The 27284-nt window shown below is 40.3% G+C and overlaps 1 protein-coding gene across 5 annotated transcripts in view; it reads right to left on the bottom strand.

The window, feature by feature from the left end:
• Positions 1 to 27284, bottom strand: part of KDR (kinase insert domain receptor) — a 200754-nt gene that overhangs the window by 165032 nt on the left and 8438 nt on the right. For all 5 annotated transcript variants that reach the window (XM_057547058.1, XM_057547059.1, XM_057547060.1 and 2 more), the window contains exon 2: positions 23671 to 23777. The gene's annotated coding sequence lies outside the window, so the exon portion shown is untranslated. The remainder of the gene's footprint in view (positions 1 to 23670; positions 23778 to 27284) is intronic.

Below are 27284 nucleotides of genomic sequence, written 5' to 3'. Positions count from 1 at the left end.
AGAGTTAGGATGGTGGAGGGTGCAGGATATTTGTTAGTGTGACACAGAGTCCAGAGGGGAAGTTGTCCCAAGAAAAATCCAGGCAGGTGTAATGCATTGGCCCTAGAGCCAGACTACAAGGGTCATTTAACACTATGTGACCTTTAGCAAATCAGAGTCCTTCCATGCCTTAAAAGGAAGATTATAATATTGGCACCTACTCCTTAAGGCTTCTGTGAGGATTCAGTGAATGAACATGGATGGGACACTTAGCACTGCAGCTGAGCAAGTTAAGTGACCTGTGTTGATGGTGCTGATGGTGGTGGTGTTGGTGATAATGGCATTGGTGGTGGTTTTGACCACACCAGCCCTGCTCCTATGTAAAGCTAAGAGACAGAGCGGAGCAGTGAAAGGACTGCCTCAGGAAGAGGAAACCGGCCTCTGCTTTCTGCAGAGGGCACACTGAAGGAAACCAGATGTCTTAGTCCATTCAGGCTGCTATAATAAAAATACCATAAACTGGGTGCTTAAACAACAGATATTTGTTTCTCACAGCTCCAGAGGCTGGAAGGCCAAGATCAAGGTGCCATCAGATTCAGTGTCTGGTGAGAACTTGCTTCCTGCTTCATAGATGGCTATCTTCTCCTCATGTGGTGCAAGGGGCCCATATGTGTTCTCATCTGGTACAAGGGTGAGAGAGCTCTCCAGAGTCTCTTTTACAGGGCACTGATCTCATTCATGAGGACTCTGCCCTCATCACCTAATCACCTACCAAAGGCCCCGCCTAACACCATCGCCTTAGGAGTTAGGGTTTCAGCATATGAATTGGGGGGAGGGGAGGACAGAAACATTGAGTATAGCACCAGGCTTCCTCAAGATTAGGGCAGGCAGAGGTCTTTTTTTTTTTTTGGCTGCACTGACTGGGTCTTCATTGCTGCGTGCAGACTTTCTCTAGTTGCAGCGAGCGGGGGCTACTCTTCATTGCGGTGCGCGGGCTTCTCATTGCCGTGGCTTCTCTTGTTGCAGAGCATGGGCTCTAGGCACACGGGCTTCCGTAGTTGCAGCACGCGGGCTCAGTAGTTGTGGCACACAGGCCCCAGGGTGTGTGGGCTTCAGTAGTTGTGGCACATGGGCTCAGTAGTTGCAGCACACAGGCTCTAGAGTGTGTGGGCTTCAGTAGTTGCGGCTCGTGGGCTCTACAGCACGGGCTCAGTAGCTGTGGCGCATGGGCTTAGTTGCTCCGCGGCATGTGGGATCTTCCCAGACCAGGGATCGAACCCGTGTCCCCTGCATCGGCAGGTGGATGCTTAACCACTGTGCCACCAGGGAAGTCCCAGGCAGAGGTCTTACAATAACAAATTAGAAACAACAAGAACCCAGGTTATAGAAATAGGGTCTTTTTAGACTGTGAACTTTGCACAACTTCATTCAGACAGACTGAGAAGTCCTGGTGATTTCCATTGAAACCCTGATAAAGGGAAGAGCCCATTCCGGTGCACACAAGCACAGGGTACAGAGGAGTCTGGCTCAGAGAAGAGCCTCTTGGACAAGGAAAAGCCAAAGACAAGAAAGAAAATAAACCAAGGCACATGGAACCAGGGAGAATGATTCGCCTGACTTCTCTCCACTGAAGGGGTTCCTGCATTCACAGTGAGGAGAGACAAGTTAATACCAGGCCCATACTCTTCCCATACTTAATATTGTTCTTTTGTTTTATTAGGACATTTGTTTAAGCTAACTGTTTAGGAAAGTGTTTACAGCTTACCCCATAGTTTGGGTTCTTTCATGAATTGCTTTCATTCGTTCATTCAGCTGGTATTTATGGATTGCTACAGAATTCCCTACCCTGTGCTCAGGAATGGGAGTACAGAGCTTACAGCTTAGCAGGGGAGATAGAATGGTAAACAACATTTACAATGCAGACTCAAGTTCTACATGGGTACTAAGTACCGGGCTAGGGAAACACTGGAATGCTTAGAAGGGTACATCAGGAAGGGCCCTGAAGCCTGATTAAGGAGCTTACACTTTATTCTGGTTAAGGGAGCCGTTGAAAGATATATTAATTAAATGTTCCACCAATGTAACATTCTCACATTGGGTGAACCCCAAATACCTCATCTAGATTCTGGCACTCAAAATGAACTAAATTAAAACCTCCCCCTTGAAAAATCACTACCACCCAAAGATTATGCCTTTTGGGGATAAGTTACATTATCCTCACCCAACAACAGTACAGGCAACGGCTACCCTGAGATCCCTGAAACAGGTAAAACTTCACTCAGGTAGACTGAAAGCCAGAAAAATTATCTTTTTCAAAAAAACAAGAATCATATTCAGGCAAGCAAAGCCTTCATTTACTGTAAGATTCCCAAGATTACCCAAATCATAAGATCAGAGGTGCCCAAGGCCAGGGCTTTGAATTTTTAAAAAAAATTTTTAAAAATTGACTACTAAAATTTTGAAGGCAAAAGGAAGGAATTTGAGTCATTTTAGTAGTAAAAATAGAGTATGCTGGATGGAGGCCAGCCACCCATTGTAATAATCAAGACATTACTCTTTCAGTGTTTGAGGGATCATGTCAAAATTCATGCTAGAAATGTTTGTTTTATTTTCTAAAATCCTATGAAGGAGTCTTTCTCAACTACAGAGTTTCTACAAAGAAGGGGCTTAAGGCCAATAACCTGCTTGGAAGAGATTTGTCCTGAAGCTACATCTTTGTAACTAGGACACTGTTTTTATTCAGATTGTATGTTTATTTGTAATGGCTTGGAGATTAAATAAAGGCAGCTAGAATACTCCTAAACTATCCCCTTGTGATGTCACCACCACTCAATAAATGTGGTATGTCCCACTGAGGGTAATTAACCTGTGAGGCTAATAAATATGACTGATGGGGAAATTAAGGCTGTTCCTGGCATAACATGTGACCATACTGAAGTCATTTTGTCCACTGATACCTTCTTCCCATTCTATGGGGATAATCTCTGCATCTAGGAATGAAATGAAAGAATAAATGCCATTAGCTGTGGGTGAGACATTCAGTGTGAACTAAATGTGTGGAGCACTGGGAGAATTCACTTCATCGCATTCTGCCCCCTAAGCTCTGCCTGGTGCTGAAAATTCCCACATTTTTTTAAACTTTTTTGAGTGAAGATATTAAACGCTACTATGAAAATGCACATTTTATCTGGGAGGGGTGGCACATTGAGTCATCAGTAATAACAATTACTCAAATGACTTCATCAGGTTAAACTCCCGTCCAATTACTGGGCAGTTTCCAGGGTAACAGTAAAGATGCCTTTTTGATCCTGGGGAGAAGGCCAGAGGATGTCTGTCTGAAAGACAGACTCTGGGTGTGGGCCCAGGAACACATGAAAAAGAACCTTACTGCTTCCCCATTTTGCTGGGACCAGCCCAGTCTCATTGTTTGAGTGGTTTGGGCTGAGATCATGAGAATTATTCTGGCTAGAGCTAATTGCTTTATTGTAAACTTTAGGCCGTGTGAAGAGACTGGATTAAGAAGTGCCTGGGTTACACATTCACCAACTATGTGAATTTATATGTTTTACTTAACGTCTTAGAGCCTCAGTTTTGCATAAAAAGTGGGAATAATAATATAGGCCTCACAACTTCAGAGAGCTCCTGTGAAAATCAAGTCAATTAATGAATGTGAGAGTGCTGTGCAAATAAAAGAGGGTTAGTCAAAAGGCCATGTTTGATCCGGCAATCACTTTCCTTGGTATTTAACCCAAGTGAGTTGAAAACTTATGTCCACCCAAAAACCTGTGCACAAATTGGCAATCATGAAATTGCCAATATTTGGAAGCAACAAAGATGTCCTTCAATACGTGAATGGATTGGAAACAAAATTTGGTACATCCATACAGTAGGATATTGTTCAGCAATAAAAAGGAACGAGCTATCAAGCCATGTAAAGGCAGGGAGGAACCTTAAATGCATATTGCTAAGTGCAAGAAGTCAATCTAAAGAGGGTACATACTATACGATTCCAACTATCTGACATTCTGGAAAAGGTAAAACTCGGGAGACAGTAAAAAGACCAGTGGTTGCCAGGGGTTTAGAGGGAAGAAAGGATGAATATGTGTAGCACAGAGGATTTTCAGGGCAGTGAAACTATTTTGTATGACACTGTAATGCTGGATACATGCCATTATGCATTTGTCAGAACCCATAGAATGTACAACACAAAGAATGAACCTTAATGTAAACTACGAACTTCAGTTACCAATAATGTATCAAAGGACCATGTTACTCCTGATTAAAACCCTTCAGTGGTACCCCACTGCCCACCTAAGAAAATCCATGCTCTGCACAAGAGCATCCAAAGCCCTCCATCATCTGGTCCCTTGCTCTACCCATCCAGGATTACTAGTTCCCTAAATAAACTCTCATGTTCATCTGATGTTTTTGCCTGCCTGCCCAACATCCACTTTTTCTTCTTCTGCTAACATCACCCATTTTCCTTCAGGAAACAGCACTCAATCCACCCTCAGTTTATGTGGTTTGCTAGGAGCTGCTCCACCACACTCATATTCTGCATTGGACATATGTCCAATCAGAGGTCATCTAGACATTTTAATTGGAACCATTAGGGAAAACAAGCTATCTTTTCATGGGGCATCTCAGAAACTAGATTGAAACTTGAATTTTTGTTGCCATCTCTGCCAGGATCTGGGAAGATCCTGCCTAAATGAAGCCAACAGAAAGAATGAATCCTGGAGAAAGCAAGAACCCCAGGCATAATGGCATCCAATGAGTGCCTGGATCCAGCTGCTTCTGAAGCTGGCCCTGCATTTCCCACCCCTTTAGACTTTTCAATTGTGCAAGCCAACAAATATGCTCTTTATGTTTAAACCCATTTGAATTGGTCTTCTATTATCTTACAACCATGAGTCACACAAGGAGGATGCTTTTCTGTGTTTCATTCTGTTTCTTCTCCTCATCACACCCTTGTGGTCTGATAAACACCTTTTCACTCTTCAAGATTAAGTTCTAGGGAATTCCCTGGCAGTCCAATGGTTAGGACTTGGTGCTTTCACAGCCGTGGCCCAGGTTCAATCCCTGGTCAGGGAACTTAGATCCCACAAGCCGCACGGTGTGGCCAAAAGAAAAAAAAAAGGATTCAGTTCCAGCACCACCTATCTATGAATCTTTCTAGACCAGTCCTCATCTCCACTCTAGTTAGAAAAAGCTCCTCAATCCCTGGCGCTTCCACAGTACCCTGTGCTGACTTCCAGCAGAGTATGCTATCTCTTATTTACACTAATCACGCTTCATTGTCTATGTGACTGTAAGCCCCTCAGTCCTTCAAAGGGAGGTGTCATAGTTTGGCATCCCCAGCACTTTCTGAATGCGTATTGAACGGAAAAGACATTATCAAAACAGGAGTTTGTGGGAAGAAGGGCAACAAAAAGGAGTGAAAAAGAACAAGCAAGAGAAATTGTGTCCAATCATCTAGTTTAGAAGAGAAACTGAATCTAAATAAGATGGAGGAGGGGTGATATACAGGCAAACGTGATTTACACCCCTAACACTTTCATTGCTCTAGTAGCAGTACTTACACTCTCTTTCTGCCCCATTATCACCCACACCTGGGATCTTTTCAAGTTTACTTTTTGTATTAAAAAGAGACAGCTTTTTAATGTGGCAGAGATAGCTAGTTCTCCTTCAATATCAGTTCTCCTCTTCTTCTATAGAAATAGAACCCCTGATACTTTGCTGGATACAAGGATGCCCAGAATTAGAACTACATACCCCAGACTCCCTAGCAGCTATGTGTGGCCCTATGATTATTTTCTGGCCAATGGAATATGAGCTGAAGTGGTGCATGCTTCTTCCTAAAGAGTAAACAGTTGCTTTCTTCCCCATTTGTCCACTCCCACAAGCTGGATGCATAAGCCATTCTGAACTCTGAGGACGAAAATAAGATGAAAAGAGGATGGGTCCCTAAAGCCACCATATCAGTCCTGGACCATGATACCAGATACCAGAACCATTACGTGAGAGAGAAAACAAACGTCTAACTTATTTAAGCCTATGATTAGAGGGTCTCTATTTCAACTGGCAAGCTCATATCGTTATACAACTTCTTGGTCTCTCCTGTGTTTTTTTCCTTTTGCTTTGTTTGTTTGTTTTTTAATATATTTATTTTTGGCTGCGTTGGGTCTTCATTGCTGCACGCAGGCTTTCTCTAGTTGTGGCGAGCGAGGGCTACTCTTCGTTGCGGTGCACAGGCTCCTCATTTCTCATTGCGGTGCCTTCTCTTGTTGCAGATCACGAGCTCCAGGCACGAGGGCTTCAGTAGTTGTGGCTCACGGGCTCAGTAGTTGTGGCTCTTGGGCTCTAGAGAGCAGGCTCAGTAGTTGTGGCGCACAGGCTTAGTTGCTCCACAGCATGTGGGCTCTTCCCGGACCAGGGACCGAACCCGTGTCCCCTACATTGTCAGGCGGATTATTAACCACTGTGCCACCAGAGAAGTCCCCGTCCTTTTGCTTTGAATTGAAACTATTAGAATTCGAAGTTCCCAGTGGCCAGAAGGAGCCGTCACAAGTGAAATCCATGATGGTTCTCCATCTCCCAGTCTTTCAACTATCTTCCAGCAATCACATACATCCTCTGAAAAAAGCCCCAGTGCTCTGCATGATCAGATTGGTTTCAAAAGTGCATTTGCCTAAAATACATTGATAGGACCATCAGACTTGGATACGAGGAAACCAACAAATACCAACAAGTTGTTCATGACAATATACATTTATAGTAGTTAAGAATCAAAAACACCCCCAATATCCAACAACGGGGAAATTGTCAAGTAAATGTGAGTACAGGCAGTTCCTGTCTTATGATGTTTCGACTTTACAACGGTGCAAAAACAATAGGCAGTCAGTAGAAACTGCTCTTCGAATTTTGAATTTTGGTATTTTCCCAGGCAAGTGATTATGCCGTACCATCCTCTCTACAAATCACTATGCTGGACAGGGCAGCAGCTCCCGTCAGCACACGATCACGAGGGTGAACAACTGATTCACTTACAACCACTCTGTACCATTACGACCATTCTGTTTTTCACTTTCAGTACAGTATTCAGTAAATTACATGAGATATTCAACACTTTATTATAGAATAGGCTTTGTGTGAGACGATTTTGCCCAACTGTAGGCTAACATTAAGTGACCTGAGCACATTTAAGGTAGACTAGGCTCAGCGATGATGTCTGGTCGGTTAGGCGTATTAAATGTGTTTTCAACTTAAGATGGGTTTACGGGGACATAACCCCATTGTAAGTCAAAGAATGTCTGTATATTTCCTGTGTTTAATACAATGTAGCCATTAAAACTAACATTTACAAAGAGTGTGTAATGATACAATGAAAAGAGATAAAAGGCAGGATATGAAACTGTAAACACAATATGATCTCAAATATGTAAAAAAGACTGAAAAGAAAATAACAGTCACAACAGAACACTATCATGTGTTAAGCACTTACTGCCTTCCAGGCACTCTGCTAAGCACTTTACATGCATTTTCTCATGTAATCCCCAAGGACCTATGAGGTAAGTACAATTTTTATTTCAATTTTATTAATGAGAAGACAGACTTGATGAGATTAAGCAACTTTCCCCAAATTTCACAGAACACAAACTCCAGTGTATCTGACACCAAAGGCCATGCTCATTATCTCTCTTGCCAGCAAACTTCTTCAGGAGGTTTTTAAATAATTTTTAAAGCATCTTTCTGCTTTTCTTTCGTTTCTGAATTCTCTAAAAGTAGTATTACCTTTCTAACTGCAAACATACATACGAAATACTTAATTTTTTCAAAAAAGGAACAAGCACCCAAACACAAACAAAACATTTTGCTTCTTCCTAAAATGGAGTGTTTGAGTGGCACTGCAGAGCCTCAGAGAAGAGCCAGGATAAGTGAGCTGAAAACTGAGTGGGGTCAGAATTCTCAAGTTTCTTCATTCACCTTTCACCAAAGCCCCATTACCATAAACAAGGAGAGTCAATAGTACTCCACCTTTGAGGGGTCATGACTCCTCTGAGAATCTGCTGAAAGCTGTGGACCCTCTCCCCAGGACAATGCGAGAAGCACGTGCATGCATCTGCACACACCAGGGCTTCCCTGGTGGTGCAGTGGTTAAGAATCTGCCTGCCAATGAAGGGGACACGGGTTCGAGCCCTGGTCCGGGAAGATCCCACATGCCATGGAGCAACTAAGCCCGTGCACCACAACTACTGAGCCTGCTCTCTAGAGCCCAGGAGACACAACTACTGAGCCCACGTGCCACAACTATTGAAGCCCGTGCGCCTAGAGCCTGTGCTCCGCAACAAAAGAAGCCACTGCAATGAGAAGCCCTCACACCGCAACGAAGAGTAGCCCCTGCTCACCGCAGCTAGAGAAAGCCACGTGCAGCAACGAAGACCCAATGCAGCCAAATAAATAAATAAATAAATAAAATATGGAAACACTGAAAAAAGTCCTAGCACTTCAAAACAGCCACTGGTTACATTTAAAAAAAAATAATTCTGTGCACACATTCTGCACACAATTTTAGTAGATTGACAGATGCAACATGCCTATGGGTGTGTCCCAGGTAAAGGGTCCCTGACATAAGGTAACATAAGAATTCCACTTTGTTGAAACTCTGCTTCAACCCTTGCATCGTTGTCCACACAATAAACTGTGGATGGCAGTGTTGATTACCAAGATGCCTTACCATCAGCAGAGATGTGCTCTGAGGTCTCTTGTTGGTGGGAAGAGGAATTTCAGCAGATACATCTACATTCTTGACTGATTCCCTGATAAGTGCCTGGGCGTGATGCAGAGGAAAACTAACAGGCCTACACGGATATGAACTCATGAGGAAAGTCATGAGAACACCACAAGGGTACCTCCCAGGAGTATATCCCTTTACAGTTAGAAAGTCTTTTCATACCCTAGATCTCAACTGACGCCCAACAGTCCTATGAAGATAAGGTCATTAGCCCTGTTTTATATATAACGGTGGTCTCTACTCTCAACTTCATCTACAAGAGCTGACTATACTTTGGTCAAACCCCAAGCTTGATACAAACACAATCCTTCACCATTCCAAAGAAAAATCCAGTTGATTTAACCAAACATATCATATTTCTAGAATTATCAGATTCATGAAGCCCCTCAAGGGTCATCTTACACAGTACACAGCTCTGCAAAACCTCAATTAGACCTCTCCTGAGTCTCATCTCCTGCTCCACTCATCAGATCTTTCCCCTGGAAACTTTCCTTTCCCTCCTGTATTACATAGAATAGCTTCCTTCTTTTACATGAATAACAGGCTTACTAAAGCAACTTATCAACTAAGCTAAAGTAGTAGATATTTGTGGAGTTTTAAAATTTGTTTTGTTTTGTTTCCTTATCTTGCCACCCAGCATCCACTTCCCTTTCTTGTGGGAATAGCCTTTATTTTAATTTAGGGAGCCATTTCTCCCCAATTCCCAGTGCATGTGGTCCCAGAAGAGCTGACACCATAATCATATGACTCAGACCAAACCAATTAGAGCCTCACATTCCCCTGGTCACTGTGACGGGTTTGGGAACAGATGAGTGACTCCCCAGATACAAGGATGCCCTATGAGACTTTCACTGACACTTCTGGGAGAGAGGATTTGATTTCAACAGATATGAAGCAGAGAGGATATAAAATCTAGAGCTGCTGCCATCATCTTGCAATAAATGGAGCCTGAGACCGAAGCCACACACCAAAGATAGCTGAACGATGGTACGAAACCAAGTCTTGATGACGTAATTTGGGCCTGATGTCAGCAATGTCTGAAGCCAACTGCAATGGGCTGAATGGTGGCCACAAAGATATATCCACCTTCTATTCCCTGGAACATGTAAATGATACCTTATATGGCAAAAAATTAATATTACTTTATGAGGCAAAAAAACCCTGTGATTAAGTTAAGAATCTTGCAAGGAGTTTATCCTGGATTATCCAGGCCTTAAATGTAATCCCATTTATTCCTATGAGAGAGAGAGAGAGTAAATGCAGACAGAAGAAGAGAAAGCAGACACAAAGAGGAGAAGCTGGTGTGAAGATGAAGGCAGAGATTGGAGTGACACAACCATAATCACTCCAATTGTGGTTCTAGTTGTGGTTCCAAGGAACACCAAGGAATGCCAGGTAGCCATCAGAGGCTAGAAGAGGCAAGGTCTCCCAGCGTGTATGGAAGGAGTGCAGCCCTGCCAACACCTTAATTTGGGCTTCTGCCCTCCAGAACTATGAGTCAATAAACTTCTGTTATTTTAAACCACCAAAGTTGCAGCAATTAGGAAACTAATTCATGAGCCCTATCCCTGGACTTTTCATTTACTGAGTCAAAAAAACCCTCCCTTTTTTCCTTAGGCCATTTTAAGTTGAGCTTTTTTTGTCACTTGCAGGAGAGAGACTTAAATGACACAGCTGGTCATTAAAATGAATTCCCGTAACAGCCATTAAGATGATAATTTTTCTCTATCTCATTACATACATATGAGGAAACTTTTCAAAGAGATGAAATACGACAAGCATCACAAGCACAAAATTTAAGATATCATAATGTGACTCTAGCCTAGTTCTTCTGACTCCATAAGTCATGTTTAGTAGGATGTATTTTGCTCATACTTAGCAAGGATAGTAATGACTGCACACATGGCTCCACCCTCAAACGATGAGGCAGACAACAGTATCATCAGCAGTGTTATTCCCTTACACTCTTTGCTCCCCAACTCGTATCGAAATAGCCTAAAATTGAAGTACAGGAGACCATTTGAAGAGCTCTAGCTCTTCCATTCTGTTAGAATCTCTAAAATTCTAGGCTTAAATAAAGCCAAATCCACAGAGCATTTCTTAGTTGGACCACATCACCTTAGGCCCTTTCACAATTTACCTTCACTGTGTTGCGTTTTAAGGTCATGTCCTTAACTTTTATGAAGAAATATCTATTACTGCCTTTACCACAAAAACATTGTTAGGATCATTATGTACTACCCATTTGAGTATTCCCTACATAAATCTCATTTGAAGAATTTATTGTATAAGTACTAGAAAAACCTTTTTTATTTCCCCTTAAAGGACTGGTATGCTCCCACCATTCTGATAATGAGGTTTATGTCACTGATGGCATTTCCCTTTTTGCTTTGGCTGCCAGAAAGCTCACAAAGCTCAAGTCCTATTCCAGCATCTATATTAATCCTTATAGTAAGTGTGCATATTTACATGCTTTTTCCTGGATATGGTCTTTTCCCTACATTTTTTTCCCCATCTTCTATTTAGAGTGGAATTCTAAATAGAGTAGGTAATGGATCTTTGAACCTCTGGTCACTTTCTGGTTCCACAAAGGAGCTCAGCAATGAAGCCAAGGGGACTTCATTGCTCATCCCTCCAGGGCCACACTAGCCTAAATGGAACTTTCCTGAGAATTAGGAAGGCTCTCAGGGACTTGAGGTGCCCTGTGTCCTGGTCTACTTAGCTGGTGAGTAAAAGCAGGGTGACGTCAGGCCCCATGTGCCCCAGCCAGAAGTCTTTGCTAGTGCTAGGCAGCCTTGACATTGAACTTCACCACCCTGAGCCCCTTTCATTCTCTTCCTTCTTCCTTTCGTATTCTTTCCCCTTTCTCCTCTCTCATTGTTTCCCTTCCTACTCCCCCATCTACTTAGAGTGGCCCTTCCAAGGCCACAGCTAGGCGTGACATCCAGTTGGCTCTCTGACCTTTATCCTACCATGCACACCCTGGAATTTAGAGCTTTCTTCTGAGGGTGGTAATCCCAGCACAAGCATTTTAGTCTCGAACATTGAGTCCTCCCTTGAGAACGCTGCCAAAATTACAAGCAAAATAAGAATCTTCACCAGCTCTCCTAAAAGCTAGCCCCTGGCCTGTACAATCCACCTCCATTCTTGATGCACTGATTGGGAACCACTGCTTTCAGCCAACTGATCCAAAGATATAATGGCACTTTTAAGTGCCAACAAATATTGGGAAATAAGTCTTAATTGTTAAAATAATTGCTGCCAGGAATCACAGCGCCAGTTCATAAAGCTGGAGCTTTCAGAGCACTTTCTATATAATAGCATGAAACCATCTGTTCTGAAGCAAACCATTTCAATCATCGCTGTGTGTTCAGAGTCAATTAAATAAACCGAGGATCAAGAAAGGAAATAAGTAGCAGCCAACAAATAATTTTCACAATAGAACTGAAATGAATCAGAGCATTTAATTCAACATTCCTCCTATCCAACTGTGAAAAATTATGCAGCCTCGTGCATTTACCTTAGCCATAATATGAAGAATAAGCTTCTGTGTTTATGGAAGAAGAACTCTCTCCAAGAATTCGGTGTGCATAATTAACAGCCAGTTGACCCTCCCTTTGGCTGCACTGGGGCGTGGGGGGCAAGAAGGAGTCTTTGTCTCCCCAGCTGGCACAGTCTGGGAGTTCAGCAGAAGAGCTGGGACACTGGGCAGGCTCAGGCCCCTGTGAAACTTGGAGACACTGCTCTCCTACACCCCATCTGGACACACGCTAGACTTCTTCCCAGGGCCTCAGGCTTCTCCTTAGGTCATGCTCCCCAACACCAGTTGTGGAAAGGGCTTGCGCTCTTGCCAGTTGGGGTTCTCAGCCATTGTGCAATTTAGGTGCTGTCCCTGAGCAAACTGTGAGATAGTAATGAAGTTACCTTATTACTCAGGGTAGTTTAAGAGGCCTGTCTACCCTGAGGACACACACAGACCCTCAGGGTCTGAAGTCCCACTCAACCAAGAGGGCCTCATAGATTGATGAGCTTTTAGTAGACATGTGAGAGGAGTAATCACCTCTTGCCAGGTTTAAACAGTAAGTATAAAGATATATTCCAAGGGGCTTCCCTGGTGGTGCAGTGGTTAAGAATCCGTCTGCCAATGCAAGGGACACGGGTTCAAGCCCTGGTCCAGGAAGATCCCACACGCCACGGAGCAACTAAGCCCGTGCACCACAACTACTGAGCCTGCACTCTAGGGCCTGCGAGCCACAACTACGGAGCCCACGTGCCACAACTACTGAAGCCCGTGCGCCCTGGAGCCCGTGCTCCACAGCAAAGGGAAGCCACCACAGTGCGAAGCCCGTGCACCACAACAAAGAGTAGCCCCCGCTCGCCGCAACTAGAGAAAGCCTGCGGGGAGCAATGAAGACCCAACCCAGCCAAAAATAAGTGAATAAAATAAATTTTTTAAAAAAGATATATTCCAAATGAGCGATACAGGAATACACTCATAAACAAAATAACAGAGGAAATAAAGAGAAAACGACCTCTCTGAGTGGTGAAAAAAATGAGTACGGGAGACACTTGTAAAATCTGGATAGAAGACAGATATGCTTCTATCTGAAAACTTATTTTCTTCAAAACGTGTATTTTCACCTTAACCATCGTTGCCTTTGAGTGAAAGATAGCTTTCTACTTCTTTATACTTCTTTAAAACTTTTTCAGGTGTTAAAAAATGCACATGCAGTATTTTCATTATCAGAAAATATATGCGTACTGTTAAAATGCCACAATGTAGGTCCCCATGTTTAAAAACAATTGACATATTAGGCATAAAATATAACGCTTACAATAGGTAAACAAACAACACGGAGAAACTGAGCATGTGATCATCTTACAGCATCTCTGAAGAACTTCTAAACACAGCCTGATAGTCCAGAGCTGGACTGGGATGCTACGAGAATTTCCAATAGAGAATCCAGAGCCCTGGGGGAGCGGAGGCTGTGTGTGCAACTCTGGACCTCACCACTGCTCCAGGCACTTTCTCTAGCCCACACCTGGGGGTGCTGGGATGGAACAGATCTGGGGAAGGGACTCCCCACTGCTTAATGAGGATGTAAGAAGTCCCTAAGGAGGCTTCCCTGGTGGTGCAGTGGTTGAGAATCTGCCTGCCAATGCAGGGGACATGGGTTCGAGCCCTGGTCTGGGAAGATTCCACATGCCGTGGAGCAACTAGGTCCGTGAGCCACAACTACTGAGCCTGCGTGTCTGGAGCCTGTGCTCCGCAACAGGAGAGGCCGCGACAGTGAGAGGCCCGCGCACCGCGATGAAGAGTGGCCCCCGCTTGCCGCAACTAGAGAAAGCCCTCGCACAGAAACGAACACCCAACACAGCCAAAAATAAATGAATAAATAAATAAATTAAAAAAAAAAAAAAGAATTCCCTAAGGAGGACATTTCTGCCATACGAAGAAAATTAGGTCAAAAATGCAAATTAAAACAATAATAAAATGTCATTTTCACCCATCCCATTAGATTCGCAAAATGTTTAATGTTTGAAAATATCAGGTGTTGGTGAAGGTTTAGGAAATGGGTTTTCTTGGACAGTGCTAGCAGGAGCATAAGTTAATTACAGCCATTTGAGAGAGCAATTTGGATGACACTATTAATTCCTTAACTGCACACACATAAACACACACACCACTCAACCATGTCAAGTGCAGAGTTGATTATTGTAAGAATGATGCAAACAACATTTTTCAGTCAGTCTGTTATATCACAAAAGCACAAAAATAAAGATCATGAAAATTATATCATACGAAACTGACAATCTGCTGAAATGAGAGAATGCCAAGTAATCATCGTTAAGAGGTTTTTAGCTGACTGCCTTTTGAGAACAGGCGTTAGATGGAGGATGGAAGCCAATCAACCTATTTCATTATATTCAGATTCACAACATTATAGTATCTACCCTAGAGCAACACTCACATATGAGTACAAGATTGCTCATTTGAACACTGTTTGCAATAGAATGGAAACCTCCTAAAAGTCCATTAGCAGGGGGATATTTAAATTACCAAGGCTTCATACTACGAAGCAGTAAAGAAACAAGGCAATGCCTGAAACTAACACAATATTGAAGTATAAATTAATTATACTTCAATAAAAGAAAGAGGTAAATAAATGTGCCAGACATAGGTTATCTCCAAGATATGTTATTGAATACAAATTTTTAAAACAAGCCACAAGATGATAAGTACAACTGATGCCACACATGTAAAAATAAAATACATAAATATTTGTGGCTAAATATGCATAAGTTAATTTTTAATTTAATTTTAGAAAAATATTTAAAATTATATATATAAGATATAAAATTAATCTTTATAATTAAAAATTAAGAAAAATAATTCAATTTAAATATAATTTTTATATACAATTAATTTTTATCAGTTTTAGAAAAATATATACTAAAATGATAGTAATAGTTACATCTGGGATAGGAAATAGGATAAAAGGCGTCAAAAGAGAGTTTAACTTGATCCGTAATGTTCAACCTTTTAAATTTACAATAAAAATGTATTCATGTATTTCCTGTGTAATTAATAGGAACAATTTTTTTTCAATGTAGTTATGTTTTATTTGGTCTGTATTTTTTTTATATCTTTATTGGAGTATAATTGCTTTACAATGTTGTGTTAGTTTCTGCTTTATAACAAAGTGAATCAGCTATATGTATACATATATCCCCATATCTCTTCCCTCTTGAGCCTCTCTCCCACCCTCCCTATCCCACCCCTCTAGGTGGTCACAAAGCACCGAGCTGATCTCCCTGTGCTATGCAGCAGCTTCCCACTAGACATCCATTTTACATTTGGTAGTGTATATATGTCCATGATACTCTCTCACTCTGCCCAGCTTCCCCTTCACCCACTGTGTCCTCAAGTCCGTTCTCTACGTCTGCATCTTTATTCCTGTCCTGCCACTAGGTTCATCAGTACCGTTGTTTAGATTCCATATATGTGCATTAGCATACGGTATTTTTCTCTTTCTGACTTACTTCACTCTGTATGACAGACTCTAGGTCCATCCACCTCATTACAAATAACTCAGTTTCGTTCCTTTTTATGGCTGAGTAATTTTCCATTGTATATATGTGCCACGTCTTCTTTATCCATTCATCTGTTGATGGACATTTAGATTGCTTCCATGTCCTGGCTATTGTAAATAGTGCTGCAATGAACATTGTGGTACATGTATCTTTTGGAATTATGGTTTTCTCAGGGTATATGCCCAGTAGTGGGACTGCTGGGTCGTATGGTAGTTCTACTTTTAGTTTTTTAAGGAATATCCATACTGTTCTCCATAGTGGCTGTATCAATTTACATTCCCACCAACAGTGCAGGAGGGATCCCTAGGAACAATACTTTTAAAGCAAGAAGCTCTTACAGAGACAGGCATATACCCATGTAGGCTGTACACACCACAGAAACTCCATATATTCAAGAGTTTACTTCTTTGGTGCTTTCCCTGAGGACTCTGGAAAAAGCCACATTTAGCAGAGTTTCTACTCCTGCTCACCTGTATTTTCATTCCTTTTTAAATTTCCTGTGTTTATTTAGTAAAGAAAGCTTCATACCTCAAGAAGGAGAAGACATGGGGAAGAGGAAGAGAGGGAGGAGAGAGGAGGATGATAAGGAGGAGGAGAGAAAAGGTAAGGTGGGGAAAACTAGGGAAAACCATACTTGCCCCTGTACCCTGTGGGGAAGAAAGAGCTCCTGCCTGAGAATCCTGGTCCTCCCACTTAACAGCTGTGTCAACTTGAGCAAGTGTCTTCGTTACTGGATCCTCCGTTTTCTCTTCCGCAAACCAGAGAGTTAGTAAGAAAGCCTAGGTAAGTTGTCTGGCTTGGGGTCTGGTACATAGTAGGGAGTACGGAAACATGCTTCTGATCAGGGCTATAGGGCAAGAGAGCCTGAGGGCAAGGTGTTGGCTGACTCTTCCACATTGGAATATGATTAATTCCATCTGATGTAGGCTGACCAAGTCCTCCCACCTGTTATTTGACAAAGATAAGGGAAGGAGAGGTCATCAGCGAACCTGAACCTCAGATCTGCAGAAACCCACAGACGTGAGATTCATCAGTTCTGTGGGTTGTTGTTATCACTAGACTACATTTGCAGCGCTTGATAATTTGCACAGCACTTTCCTCTCCATTACCTAATGTGATTCTCACAACAACTTGGTTAGGTTATTGGGACAGATATTATTTGCATTTCCAGAGGAGGAAATTGGGGCTCTGAGAGCTGAGTGACTTGCTAGACTCAGGAGTAGAGCTGGGATTCACACTCACTTTCTTGTGCTTACAAAGCCTGTACTATTGATACTGCCGCTGCACCCCTGCACCTTACCCTCGGCCGTTCAATAATGCAAGGTTGGGGGGGGGGGTAGAGGCTAAGGGAAACCATTTCTGGATTGTCTCCCACCACCAGTTCACCACACGTCACTATCTACTTCAGAGCTGCTCCGCAGAAAGGACAGCAGATCCCAACTTCCTTTGTGGGAAAATTCTCTCTCGGTTCAACCTTGTATACAATCTAATCACCATGCTTGAATCTCCCTTATCCATTTTAAGATATCATTCACGTCTGGCCATTGTCTGCCTCTCTCCTTGATAAAGTTTTCCTTCTTTCTCCAACTCTCCACTCCTTTCCCAAACGCATGACACAGGGAAACTTTTATACTCCATATTTGTTTGGGCACCTTCTGAGTCCCTGGAGGATATTCTGAGATCATCCGTTCTATCCGTGAATCTTTTTTTCCAAGATCCCCTTCTAGTGTCAGAAGCAGATTGTCTCTGCATCTTCAGGGGATTAAAACAGAGTTTTCTTCTCCCTATGTGTGAAGTGAACTGTGACCATGGGGTTTAGGTGGCTTTGTTCCTGACCAGCAACAAAAGAGGGTATTTAAGGAGGAAAATCATTTGAGCCTGTTTTCAAGAATCCAGTGTAATGTTTCAAGATTTGTATGTTCTTAGATGCAGTCATACACACGGAGGAGGAGGAGGAAGAAGAAGAAAGAGAAGAAAGAAAAGAAAAAAAAAAACAAAAAGAAAATCATTCCTTTTATATCAGGAAATGCGTACATTTTTAAAACAATGTATTTTTTCCACCTGTGAACTTTAAGCACTGCATCCAAATCAGGACCTATAAAAGTCAGCCCAGAGTAACGTTTCTGTCGTATCTCTTTGCTTCAATAATATGCTAAAGTAGTTATAAATCCTTTGTCTGAAAGATGGGAAGGAAAGACCAATTTTTCATCCAGGCAACTTGGATAAGATAGGGAGCCAAGTACCATAATGTCTTCATAAGCCCTTCAACAAGATGACTTAAGAGAGTAGTTTTCATTGCCAAGGCAAAGTAAAGAACTAAAGCAGTTTGCTGCATAAATTAGATGAACTTGGCCCAATTTCATAAAAAGTTGAGAATTTGGGGAATTGGGGGGAGTAGACTTTCTTTGCCTGGGGAGTAGCCTCACTTTTTTGCTCCATTTGTTAGCAGATATCAAGCTCCTCTAAAAAGTAAAGTAAGCAGGTATGGATGTAGCTTGCCAATATTTCTATCTCATCATTCTATAAAATTAACATTGTTAAGTATTAACTAAACTGTATGCTATACATGCTATATGCTATATATGCTAGAGACTTTGCATATACCATCTCACTTAATTCTCATGCCACATCCTGAGGAAAAAAAAATACATCAACCCCGATTTTCAGTTGGGGAAACTGATGTTCCAAGAGAGCTTCACTAAGGGGCCCAAGATAACAGAGCCAGAGGGTGGCAAAGAAAGGATCTGAACTCAATTCTGCTCTCTCTCTCTCTCACACACACACACACATACACATGAGCGCATGCACACATGCCATTTTGTACTATATGCATCAAAAAGAAAGCACATAACTGTTGGGAAATCTATGTATGAAACAATATAATGAGTATATTTTTACAATGGTCAAGTGGGAGGAGTTTGTATTTGTGACATGAGTTGTCATGAAATCATGTCATGAATTCAACCTATCTATCCGTGAAAGAGACTCCCCATTCATTCTGTCTTATAGAAAATAGAGTTTAGGTGACTTGGTATAGAGAGTCACAAGTCAAATGAGAACTAAGACCAAAGATACCTGAGCTTTTGGCTCTCTGACCTTGTTTTAAACATTTATGGCTTATCATTATAAAAGACAACCTCATTATAAAAGACAACCTCACAGATATTATAGATTTGGATATTGTAGACTGTACTTTTTATTGACTGATCAGCAAATTCAGCTTAAGACAGAGGAAGAGAGCCTCCTCAATAAGTATGGTAGGCAAGGGAATGAACTTGAGGGTCCAACAGACCGGATGTGAGTTCACACTCTGTCTCTTCTTAATGGTCACGTGCCCAGGACAGATTATTTAATCTCTAGAGCATCCATTTCCTCACTTCAAATGTGGGGGTAATAAAAGTATCTACCTCATTGGTTTACTGTGAGGATGGGTTAACACATTTACACTACTTGTTCATGGTACACCTGACATTTTAGTTATCATTAGAGCCACAAGCAGACAAAAGAAATAATACCAAGCTTTTAAAAAACTTGGGCATTGGACATACCTTCTTAAAACTAAGTCTGAGTGTTAAAATTATTCTTCTAGAAAATGTAATCTCTAAGTATATAGCATGCCTGGAGTATAGGCAAAATTATAGAGTTGAAATAGAGATTTTTATATTCATCATTTCCCTTCCAGAAAATTCAACACCTAAATCACCGTACAGACTACCAGTCATCCTGTATTAGGTAAAACTGAAGGAGGAGAAATATTTTCCTCCTCTTCATAAAACAACCATGTCACAAAGTTATTATTTAAATCTTTTGTATCCTAGTCAGCAATTTTCCTGTTTCTACGTTTGCTCTGTTAAATAGCTGGTCACCATCCTGTGTCTAAAAATATTATATAATCTGGGATCAACCTTATATAGCACCTCCCCCCAAGAATGGATAACATTCCTAAAAATGACTTTAAGCATTCCTTCTGTAATTTACTTTGGCATAATTAATGATAATTTATTGTACTTAGTTATTGGACAAAGTTACAGAGAATATAATATACTAACCATTAGTACAGCCTGTAAATATATATTATAGGATGAATGAATTAAGAGAAGGGACTAGATGAGTAAATAAGTAAATATATTAAGTGACCTTTTGTAGAGCTCTCACCCAAGTGGAAAAAAATAATTTTATCCCCAGGGATGAAACAAAGAACGTTAGCGCCACCTGGAGGCAACAGTCAATTTGACATGTAAGGAGCATAACTTGAACAGCACTTAAACTGGCAGCAGAGATGGTCTAGCCTTGCATGGTCCTAAACGGTAGCACATGTGTGGCTATTGAGCAGTTGAACTGGGGCTAGTCCAAATTGAGATGTGCCGTAAGTGTAAACTACACACCTGATATCAAAGACAATACGGAAAAAATAATGCAAAACATCTCGTTCATAATTTTTATATTGATGACATGTTAAAATATTTTTTATTATATGATTATTATAATAATATATTATTATTATATATTATAATATATTAATATTTTATTAAATAAAATATTAAAACTAATTTCACCTATTTATTTTTACCTTCCTAATGTGGCTTCTAGACGTTTAAAATTACATACCTAGCTCACTTTATCTTTGTATTGGACGATGCTGCTCTCACCCTTACCACTCAGTATGTGGGCCACGGACCAGCAGCAGGGGTGTTCGTTACCTGAGAGCTTGTTAGAAATGCAGAATCTCAGGCCCCATCCCAACGTACTGAATAGGAATCTGCATTTTAGCAAAATCCCCAGGTGACTGTTATTTATATTAACTTTGAGACTTGCTGCTGTAATCCAACTGGGCAAACTGAGACCCAGAGTGGCTTGTGCATGGTTACCTAGCTGGTTACCTAAAGCCTGATTCCCCAGCGGTACTGAAACTGCCAAATACCGCACCCCACACTGCATCCTCCTGAAGACCCTTCCATCTTGTAGAGTAAAAATAAAACAGACTGCTGCTTCACTAGCAAAAAACAAAACATATTATTGCAAATATATAAAAAACAGATGGTGATCTCAGGAATATTCTAGGGTATTCTTCAGTCCTTGAGCAAGTCAGTCACTATAAGTCACTACATAAGATTGTAGAAAACCTGTGCTCTCTTAACTATTCCTACAAATAACATCCAGGACCATGAAAAAGGGTCAGAGTTTAAAATCAATAATGTGCATTCCAGTCACTGAGTCAGTTTTGTAACCCACCTCCTTGCAGGAGGGTCTTATTCATTCTTTGAATGTCCAGCTCCTCACAATATGTTTAGCTCATAGCTTTGAATAAATGTGTTGAATAAACACATTCATTTCTGTTGCTTAGGTTCTATACCTCAGGAAATGTTCCTTTCTTTACATTGTCTAACAACAATGTAAAGAAATTTAGGAAAACACTTAAGTAGGAGCCTTAGCTAAAATCAGTCATGCTTTTACGCCAAAATCCCTTTGTAATTAAGCACATTGTTAAGAAAAAATTCAAATAGATACTAACTTTGGTCATGAAAATGTAATTCATCTTATAGAAAGAAGAGGCTCCAGGTAAACAAGATAATATTGGTAAGGAATTCCAAAGAGCAGAAGTTGTTAAAATATTTTCACTCATTTTTGTAAAGATTTTTGTAAGACAGATTAATCAAACCTAATCAATTTCCAGTGTACCATGTGTATGACCAAAATGTTTTCTCTCATAAGAAATTACTTTTTTTGTATGCCAACTGGAAACTGTAGATTTAACTTAGGAAATGAACTTCTGTGCTATATGAATTGACTATACTAACTAGAATAGGAAGCACATTAATGAAATGATTTTTTTAATGATGTAAGTCATATAGGAAGGAAAGTTTAACTCCCACTCTCTTCCTTTCAATTGTCCCATTTCCTCATGTTTTATCCATTACTCATGTCAGGTTTTGTTATTAACCTAAATAAAATAATAGGACATCAATCTTGCCTGTTATATATAATAACGAACAGATGACTGTTGCATATAATTATTGGAATGGTAATAACAATAAAAATAATAGGCAATTTGCAGCAACATGGATGGACCTAGAGATCATCATACTAAGTGAAGTCAGTCAGACAGAGAAAGACAAATACCATATGATATCACTTATATGTGGCATCTAAAGAAATGATACAAATGAACTTATTTACAAAACAGAAACAGACTCACAGACATAGAAAACAAACTTATGGTTGCCAGAGGGGAAACTGGGGGAGGGATAAATTAGGAGCTTGGGAATAACAGATACACACTTCTTTATATAAAATAAACAACAAGGTCCTACTGTATATAGGACAGTATATACACACAGAGAGCTATATTCAATATCTTGTAATAACCTATAATGGAAAAGAATCTGAAAAAGAATATATATATAATAATAGGCAAAAATAGTATATAAATCATTAAATTACATATCATTAATATCCAAAAAATGTATATATCATTTATTTGACACTGAGATGTGCACTGCCTTACAACATTTCTTTTATTGATGTCTTGAACAGATATAGAATGATTCATTCATTCAACAATATACACAGGGAATAAAATAATCACTGCCCTCCTGGAGCATTTGTTCTCAAACACACAAGTAATGAAATACGTGGTACATCATACTGTAATGAGTGATGCGGGGAACATTAAGGGTGATCTCTCTTAATTTTGGGTGGGAACCTGTAAGAAGCGAGGGAGGAGGTCATGCAGATATCTGGGGGAGAGCTGCCTGATCAAATGGAACAAAGTACAAAGGCCATAAGGCAGGAGCATGCTTAGTGGGTTGAGGAGCAACATGGAGGCCAATGTGAGGGGAGAGGGGTGGACACGAGCAAGAGTAGGAGATGAAGTCAGAGAGGGAGCAGGGACCAGATCAGGTAGGACACTGCACACCATTGTAAGCACTTCGGATATTCCTCTAAGTACGAGGAAAAACAACTAGAGGGTGTATCATGACATGACATGACCTGACTTAACCTTTAGAAGGACTCACTCTAGCTGCTGTGTTGGAAATAGACCTTAGGGGTCAAGGCAGAAGCGGGAGTTAGAAGATTATAATAATAATCCAGGCAAGAAATGATGATGACTTGGTCCAGGATGATAGTGAAATAGTATAAAATTCTAGACATATTTTGAAGGTAAAACTAGCAGGATTTTCAGGTGGATTAGATGTGGTGCGTGAAAAGACAAGATAAGACCTCAAGTTTTTTGACCAATGGAGATACCAGTTCCTGGGAAAACTGAGAAGTGAGCAGATTTGGTTGGGGAGAGGTGGAGGGAGGGAGATCAGAGATTGATTTTAGAGATGAATTTAAGATGACTTTTAAATATTCATTTTTAAAAATGAGACAGACTAGAACAGAATTCAAGGGAAAGGTTGAGGCTGGAGTCCTTGGCATTATTTCAGTCCCGAGATATGGGATCAACAAAGAAGAGAGTGGAAATGGAGCCAACAAGAATTTCAGAACTGAGCTTTGGAATATCCAATACTGAAAGGGGCTGACGGCTGCTTAACTGTTAAGATGTTCAGTGTTGTCATCCCCCAAACAACATGCTAGCTCCCTGAGGCTGCAGCCCAGCCTTTACATTTTTCATTACGCACTTTGCCTAGAGTGGGTGCTCAATAAATACCTGGTGAATGAATGAATAAATGAATGTACCATGCAATGTTTAGAGGGATTGCCAAGACAAAGGAAGAAAAAGTATAGGAGGACCATATCTGGCATCTTTCTCCAGTCCCCATCACTCACTCCTCCCCATGGGGGAAAGAATGACTTACCTACTTGATGAATCTGGAAAAGGAAATTGAGACTGGGAGGCTCAGCAGTTTCTGGGCTCTTACTTTTCCAGGGAGAGTTCTCAAGTTGTAAGATTACCATTTGGAAGCTAGGAGAGGGAGAGAGGAATGATAAATTATCCCCTCTTCAAATCTCAGTGTATTGCTATATGGTCTTTTGTGATTGTGAAGTTTCTTTCACTTAGCATACATACTTTTTTCAAGGCCCATCCATACTGTAGCGTGTATCAGTCTTTCATTCCTTCTTATGGCCAAACATTATCCCATTGTAAGGATGTACTGAATTTTGTTTATCCATTCATCAGCTGATAGACATGTGGATTGTTTCCACCTTTGGCAATTATGAATAATGCTGCTATGAACACTCATTTACAAGTTTTTGTGTAGATATATATTTTCAATTCTTTTGGGCATATTCCTAAGAGTAAAATTGCTAGATCAAAGAGTACCTCTAAGTTTAACTTTCTGAGGAGCTTCCAGAGTGTTTTTCAAGCTAGATGCTCACTTGTACATTCCCAACAGTAGTGTATGAGGGTTCTGATCTCTCCCCAACACTTGTTAGTTGATCACAGTGGTCCCACTGGGTATGAAGTGGTATCTCACTGAGGTTTGGATTTGCAGTTCCCTGATGGATCACAATGTTGAGCATCTCTTGATGTGCTTATTGGCCATTTGTATATTCTTCTTTATTCTTTCCTCACCACACAGACTGCTTTGGATCCTATTTCTATTGTACTGGTTAACCTTACTTTTTTTTTTCTTTTTGAGCCTTTAAGTCAAATATGACAGCTCTTATCCTTCTCCCAAACACAAAGACCTTAAAAAAATTTACCACTTCATCCCATTTTCACTGTTATATAGTATCTTACTCCAACTTTATTTCTTATACCTTACAAATTTGTCATTATTATTATTTTATGAAGTCAGTGCTTCCTTGGTAATCTAAACACTCAAATTTGCTAATTACATTGTTTACCATTGTTTACTGCATCTCACTCTTTCCTTCTGGGTTCAATTTCCTTCTTCCTAAAGGACATGCTCAAGTACTTTTTTCAAAAAGACCCTATGAGTATTAAATTATATTTCTTCAGTTTTTTTATTTTCTTATTTTTGGATGATAGTTTATTTTGTATAGTTTCTAATTGACAGCTACTTTGCTTTAATATTCTAAAATACGATTCCATTGATTTCTAGATCCTATAATTGCTGTTGTTGGTCTAGTTATTACTCCTCTAGATAAATGTCTTCCTTCTGTCTATGGAAATAATCAATAAACCAATCTATAATAGGAATAGAAAAGAATTTTATTTGCGCCAAACTGAGAACTATAGCCCAGGAGACACAGATTCAAGAAGCACTTGAATTATGTTCCACTGGACTACCAAATGGGGGAGGCTTATAAAGGCAAAAACCACAAAATTACGTAATGTGTTGGTCAAGAATTATAACTGTAGCTGGCAAAAAATAAGGGTGTTTGTTAAGTAAGGACTGATTGGGTGCAAGATGGTTGCATAGTTACAAGAGGAGACCTTGAGACCATAAGGTTGCAGCTGGCAGCTGCTAGCAGATATTGTTTTGAGAATAGTTGGTGGTGTCCTTGAGTCTGATACAGTTCGGAAAATTCAGGTTCTTGGTGACACAGAACATGTCTGAAACCACATCCACAATGGCCACCCAGTTCCATCCTGAATGCCTGAACCACAGTTACTCCATTTTGATTTTTTTAATGCATTCTTTTCTTTAATGGTTAAAGCAGATGAGCAATGCATACCTGACAGGCCACAAAACAGCCTGTTGAGGTTAGCATAAAGTTTAAGTTAAATCACATATAGACCAGAGTGGCTTCCCCATACCTCAGTATGTGAAAATTTCTTCCATCGCTTCTCTAATTGCATTTAAGATTTTGTGTGTGTGTGGTTTGCCTCTGATATTCATTTTTACTTGTGTCTAAATGTCTATTTTTATTTATTCTGCCCAAGTTTCATTATGCAAAATTTTAATCAAATTGGAAATTTTTTCAAACACTACCTTTTCAAACTTTATCTGTTCTGCATTTCCTCTTTTCTTTCCTTCTGGCATCCTTGGTTATATGTTGGTTCTCTTTCTTCCGCCTTGTTCTTTTCTTTCACTTCCCATCTCTATCAATTTTTGCTGCTTTCTGAGTATCTACCCTAGATTTACCTTCCAGGTTTCTTGTCAGCTATCTCTAAGTAGCTATTTAATCAATTTTCTTTCCTTTTCTAGAAGTCCTATTTGGTTCTACAAAACTTGCCTGGTCTTTCCCTAACAGTTCATTCTTTTCTAGGATTTTAAGCCCTTCTATTGTGTCTCTGACCACTGCAAACATATTTATTTTATATCTTTCAGACTGCAGTTCAATTATCTCAGTTTCTTATTGTTCTGTATTCCTGACTTTTGCCACTCATAGGAGATTGCTTCCAAATGAGTTCTGTCTCCTTTTAGGACATCTTTAGTGCGAGTTCTTTTTCTCTGACAATTTCTTCCAAGTGTCTTGGCATTTGTTGTGCCAGGCAGAAGTATCAAAAGCTTAGACCAATTTTTATATTACTTTCTCACCTAAGAAAGACAGCTAAAGGTAAGATAGAACTGGTGACCAGGAAACTGAACCTGAGGTAAACACCTAGAAAGCAGACAGGTTGATATTTTTCCTCCCATCCAAAGCCCAAACTACTACATACAAGCCTTTTTTCATCTATTTCTGCCAGTGGGTAGATTTTTTTTTCTAATTCATCTTTATACATTTTCACCATAGAAAGCTACAGAGAAACTTTATAAGCTACTTATTGTTGGTTAGGTTGTAAATGATAGCAGCAGGCTATTACTCCTGCCACAACAAATAGAAAAAATAGAAACAAAACAAATATCTCATTTTAAGACACTGAAAGGCTGTAGAAACAAAGTCTAGATGAGTTTAATTCCAGAGAAGGAAAAGTCCTTCCAGGCAGTCATTTCTCTCCTGTCATGACCGAATAAAGGGCAGGGTTTCTCTGAGGGAAAACACTGACTTCAATATCTATGGCCCTTTTATAGGCACACCCAGGTCACCCCCTCTGCCAAGGACAAGCCAGGCATCCTAAGGAGTTGGTCTCTCATCCACAGGATGGGTGCTAACACCACTTCATAGAGTCATGGTGCTGATTAAACCAGAATGCGCTTTTAAAAAAGTCTGATATATAATTAAAAATTGTAAAGTGCGAAGCACATAAAATGTGATCTACAATCAAAAGAAAAATAGACAATAGAAGCAGACACACAGATGATTCAGTTAAACAGAAAGACACAATAATCCTTAATGGGTACATACCTAATAACATAGCTTTAAAATACAGAAAGAAATTTGACTAAAAATAAAGAAATAAAGGGAAATACAGGCAAATCCATAATTGCCCCTACATATTAACACATCTCCTTCAGGAAATGATAGAGCAAGCAGACAAGGACATATAAAATATTCAAATACTATCAACCAATTTGATCTAATTGATATTTATAAAATACTATGCTCAACTACTATAGAACACACTTTCTTCTCAAGTACACTTAAACATTTACAAAATACCATGTACTGGAACATA

This window comes from Balaenoptera acutorostrata, chromosome 5 (assembly GCF_949987535.1).
Source record: "Balaenoptera acutorostrata chromosome 5, mBalAcu1.1, whole genome shotgun sequence".
Taxonomy (NCBI): domain Eukaryota; kingdom Metazoa; phylum Chordata; class Mammalia; order Artiodactyla; family Balaenopteridae; genus Balaenoptera; species Balaenoptera acutorostrata.
This window is presented reverse-complemented; position numbering and strand designations above follow the sequence as displayed.